This window comes from Arachis ipaensis, chromosome B02 (assembly GCF_000816755.2).
Source record: "Arachis ipaensis cultivar K30076 chromosome B02, Araip1.1, whole genome shotgun sequence".
Taxonomy (NCBI): domain Eukaryota; kingdom Viridiplantae; phylum Streptophyta; class Magnoliopsida; order Fabales; family Fabaceae; genus Arachis; species Arachis ipaensis.
The window spans coordinates 61,252,210-61,257,280 of NC_029786.2; positions in this window are offsets into that span (position 1 = coordinate 61,252,210).

Genomic DNA, 5,071 nt, shown 5'->3' on the forward strand with positions numbered 1-5,071 from the left:
ATTGCACAGGCCAAATGGCATCCGCCTATAAGCAAACACACCATATAGGCATATGAATGCTGTTTTTTTCTTGATCCTGTGGATTTACTGAAATTTAATTATAACCGGAATAACCATCCAGGAAATAATAAAATGCATGCCCTGCTAGTCTTTCTAGCATTTGATCTATGAATGGTAAAGGAAAATGATCCTTTCTAGTAGCGTTATTAAGCCTTCTATAGTCAATGCACATACGCCACCCTGTAACTGTCCTTGTAGGAATCAGTTTATTCTTTTCATTATGAACCACTGTCATGCCTCCTTTCTTGGGAACAACTTGGACAGGTGATAAGGGAATGAGATTTATCGTCGATTTAGAATCAAGAATCAACTCGTTAGTAGCATAGTCCAAACCGACAATGAATCCTCTTCATCAAATGTCAAATTCAAATTCAAATAACCGAGAGTAATTAAACCTCAGGTCGTTGATAAACCACTATTTTACGGTTTATCTTGTGCTCAATTGAGTGGATTTTATCAATCTTTCATACACTTATCCATACAAAATGCATGGTTTTACAATTTCCTTCTTGATTTTGTGCTATGATTGGAAACATGCTTTGTGCTCTTAAATTTTACTATGTTTAATCCTCTCTTATTATCATTTGATGCCTTGATATGTGTGTTAAGTGATTTCAGGATTTATAGAGCAAGAATGGCTTAGAGGATGGAAAGGAAGCATGCAAAAGTGGAAGGAATACAAGAAACTGAAGAAACTGCTAAAGCTGTCCAGCCTGACCTCTTGGTACTAAATCGATCATAACATGAGCTACAGAGATCCAAATGATGCGGTTCTAGTTGCGTTAGAAAGCTAACGTCCGGGGCTTCGCAACGATATATAATTTGACATAGCTGCCCTGAAGTCAGGTGACGCGAACGCGTGGATCACGCGGATGCATGACCTGGCAAAAACCCAATCCACGCTAACGCGTGGACGGCGCTTCCACGTGACTTTGCAGCGACCTGTACATACCAGAAATTACTGGGGGCAATTTCTGGACGTTTTTTTGGCCCAGATCCAAGTCTAGAAACACAGATTAGAGGCTATAAAGTGGGGGAATCTATCAGAACAAAGGAGGCAACAATATACACAACAATTCATACAACTTTCATATACATAATATTAGGTTTTTAGATGTAGCTTTTAGAGAGAGAGGTTCTCTCCTCTCTCTTAGGATTAGGATTTAGAATTTTTATTATTTTTAGGCTACTTCTCTTCAATCACAGGTTCAATGTTCCTTTAAATTTATTTTCTACTTTTATTTATTCTATTACTTCAATTGTTATTTATCTTTCCAAATTGGCTTATGAAATTTTCCATGTTAAGATTTGAATATTCTATTTAATATAATTTGAGGTATTTCATAATTAAGATTGCTTTAATTTATTTATGTTATGGATATTTTCAATTTAAATTAGATTTCTTCTCCCTTGGCTTTGGTTAAGTAATTGGTAATACTTGAGTTGTCAAACTCAGTAGATGATTGAGATCTGGGAATTGCTGATTGATTTGGATCGCTCTAAAGCTAGTCTTTCCACAGGAGTTGACTAGGACTTGAGGATCAAATTAATTAGTCCACTTGACTTTCCTTTATTCACTACAAGAAAAAAGGCCTATGGCCACGCTTTTTTCTTGCCACGCTTCAAAAGCGTGGCCAAAAGTGGTCTATGGCCACGCTTTTATGAGGGTGGCGATAGATTAGAGATTTGGCCACTTTTTTTTGCCATGCTTCAAAAGCGTGGCGAAAAGGATCAACGGCCACGCTTTTGTAAGGGTGGCAATTGATTAGAGAAAAGGCTATGTTTTTTTTCTGCCACGCTTCAAAAGCGTGGCCATAAAGAGAAACAAGGACGTTTTAAAAGCGTGGCCACAGGGTTTCATTACGGCCACGCTTACAAAACGTGGCTATATGCTGGTACACTTCTGCCACGCTTTAAAAGCGTGGCCAAAAGTTTCTTTTTTGCCACGCTTCAAAAGCGTGGCCGTAGAGAGCAACAATAACGTTTTAAAAGCGTGGCGAGAGGGGCCAAACCGAATGACCCAAACCCGGATCCCAAATCCGGCTCCCAACCCGGCCCAAACCCGGCCCCCAACCCGGTCCCCAACCCAAATCTCTCTTTCCCCTTCGAAACCACTAACCCTAATGTCTCTTTCACCTTCGAAACTACTCGCCTACCTGTATCAGAAGAGCTCCTCCCTTCGCCCGTCGCCCTTCGCCGTCCGAGGTCCTCCCTTCGCCCTTCGCCCTTCGCCCTTCGCCCGTCGCCCTTCGTCCGTCGCCCTTCGCCTTCGCCTTCGTCACTGATGGAAACCACTTCTTCTTCATCTTGGTAATCTTCATACCCTTCTTCTCTTTCTTGTTCTTCTTCGAATCAGTGAGGATCTCTCTCTTCACCTTCAAGCTCCAGCAAACATGGGCAACGGCAAGCTCCTCCCTCTTCTTCTCCTCCAAGCCCTCGAATTCCATAGGTATGATCGATTTTCCTCTTTTTGTTTTTCTCGATTTTTCCGTTGTTTTTACTTTTAGGGCTTTCCCTTTTCATTTAACTAAAAATATTATTCAATATAAATTAAGAATTATTGGTTCTTAGATTTTTCAATATCACTACCCTTGTTGGCAAGAAGCTTATACTAAATAATCATATTCATATGTTAGTTAACTAAATCAAATAATGTAAGGAGTAATAACAAAACATTATAACGAAAATGTCAAACGTGCTAGGAGAATAAAATTATAGTCCTATGAGATATTGAGAGTGCGCCCCCACCAGATACTAGCACATGGTAGGGAATCCAGTGCAGTTATCTAAAACAGTTTGGAAAATCTCAGCTTGTCTATTTGACCAACCCTGAGTATATATGAATTCAATGCTGCTATTTAATGAAAGATCATGAGATAACTTATTTCAACCAGAAGGTTGATTAAGCATGGTTCTTTTGATTATTTCTTTAATACATCTGCATTATTATAATTGAACAATCCTTATTTCAGATAATAGAGAGTGTTATTATTTGTGATTAATAATATGGCAAAAGACAAATTAATTGAAAGAGAGAGTGTGTGTATAAGGGGAGTTTTCCAGAGTTGGAATATAAAATTGCCAGCCCATAGACATAGACAGTATGAAAATGAAAGATTGGTGGTACCACTTTCCAATTTTTAATTTCCAAGGTTTCTTTCACCATAAAAAAGAGAAAGGAACAAATTGCAGAAGGTGTATATCATGTTTTTTTATTCATGAGGGTTTGTTATAGTGTTTTATTCTTCCTTGTGCAGTTGCATTGTTAAGACCAGCATCTTAGCATTTTTTTTATTTCTTTTTAATTCTCCGCTTGATGCTTGTTAAGTGATTATATGTGCCAGTGTGTGTGCGTCTGTGAGATGATTGTATTTTGTTTTGGATTATTCTCTCCACTTTGCATAAAAACTCGCTTCTGATGAAAGATGCTGAAGTCACATAAAAAGTGTGTTTTCTTGTTGGTTTTGGTATTCCATTAATTCTCACTGTTTTTTGCCTTTTGCCTAAACAGTATTTTCACCTCTAATAGCCTTCTTTATTATTAGCTTTCCCCTAAAGAGGTTTTAAGTTACTGACTTTATATGATGTCATTTCTATTGGTGGACTGTGACTTCGTGAATGAATTTTAAGATAATCATACAATCGTCTTACTTATCAATACTTGATATGATGTCGTTTATTTGAACTAATTAGTTACCTTTATTCTTTTTCAGCATGGCACTCTCGGGGCACTTGTCCAAGATTCTGTTAAGAGCCACTACGAGACCCTGTTTTACTGTTTTCCCTTCCCTTCCCCTGCTCCAGTTTTCTGCTTTCCAGGTTCCCCTTTCATCTCATTTGATTTTATTTTTTTTTGATTAATCTGGTTTAGCTCATTCTGTTTAGCTTGTTTAGTTCAACTAATTTAGTCTAGTTGAATTAGGTGGTTAGAGAATCTGGACTGGTTAGTGGATGTAGGTTTTGTTTTGTTTACTGCTGCTGTTCGGAATGAATTTGTCTTTCCTCTGAAAGTTGTCCTGGATGAACTTGTTTATTGTGCTGTTTTGGTGTTGAATTCTGGACCTGTGATTGCTGTTTGTTGTATTTTTTTTCATTGTCCAAAATAGATGCTGTGGAAGTGTTACTGTTTCATTAATTTTTCTTGGTTTGTTGTTGCTGAGTTCTGCTCTGCTTGTTGCTTGGTCCATATTATATGAACTGCAATGATTTAATAAGTGTTACACTTTAATAAGTGTTACTGTTAATGCCTGTGGTGTTTATGTATTAAGGATATGCTTGGATGATTAGGTTCTGAGGAGTGTTTCAACACTTGGTAACTTGGGTTAACTAATCCGGGATTATCAACCAAAAGTCCATTGTCAAGAGCAACCTAAATACAAAACATTTAGTTACACAAAGAGGTGCTGGGCACCAATGTCTCAAGAAGACATGTGAACTAAAATGCCTAAAGTGGATATGTTTAGTGCACTGATAAGAAAAAGAAAATGCCACAGGCTTGTGCAACACATGACACTAAGCAAACAAGGAGCAAAGGAGCTCTAAGAAAAAGAAAAGAAAAACAAAGAAGAGAAAAGTGCCAAGGACATAAGAATAACAAGAGGCCATAGCAGTGTTTGATGGATGCAATGAAAAAGTGATAATCTTACCTGATAAGAATGAAAAAGTGATGCTGCAACTTTCTGCATAAAACCCTTCTGATGAACTTCAAATGCTTGCTAATATAGCCAATGTAATTGCTTTCTGTTTCATACTTTCTTCTCAAATAACTCAGGACTTGCTTAGGGACAAGCAAGTATTAAGTTTGGTGTTGTGATGCCAAGGCATCTTAGGCTAGTTTCACTAGCATTTTTCTGTTAGTTTTAGTTGTTTTATGCATTTTCTTGAGCTTAAAGTAACCAAGAAGGTTAAATGAATAACAAAGCAATGAACCATCCAAACAGTATGATTTTGATGCAAATTCCATGAGTTTTAGTTATATTACTTGAATGCTATGAATGGAAGAATTCTCATA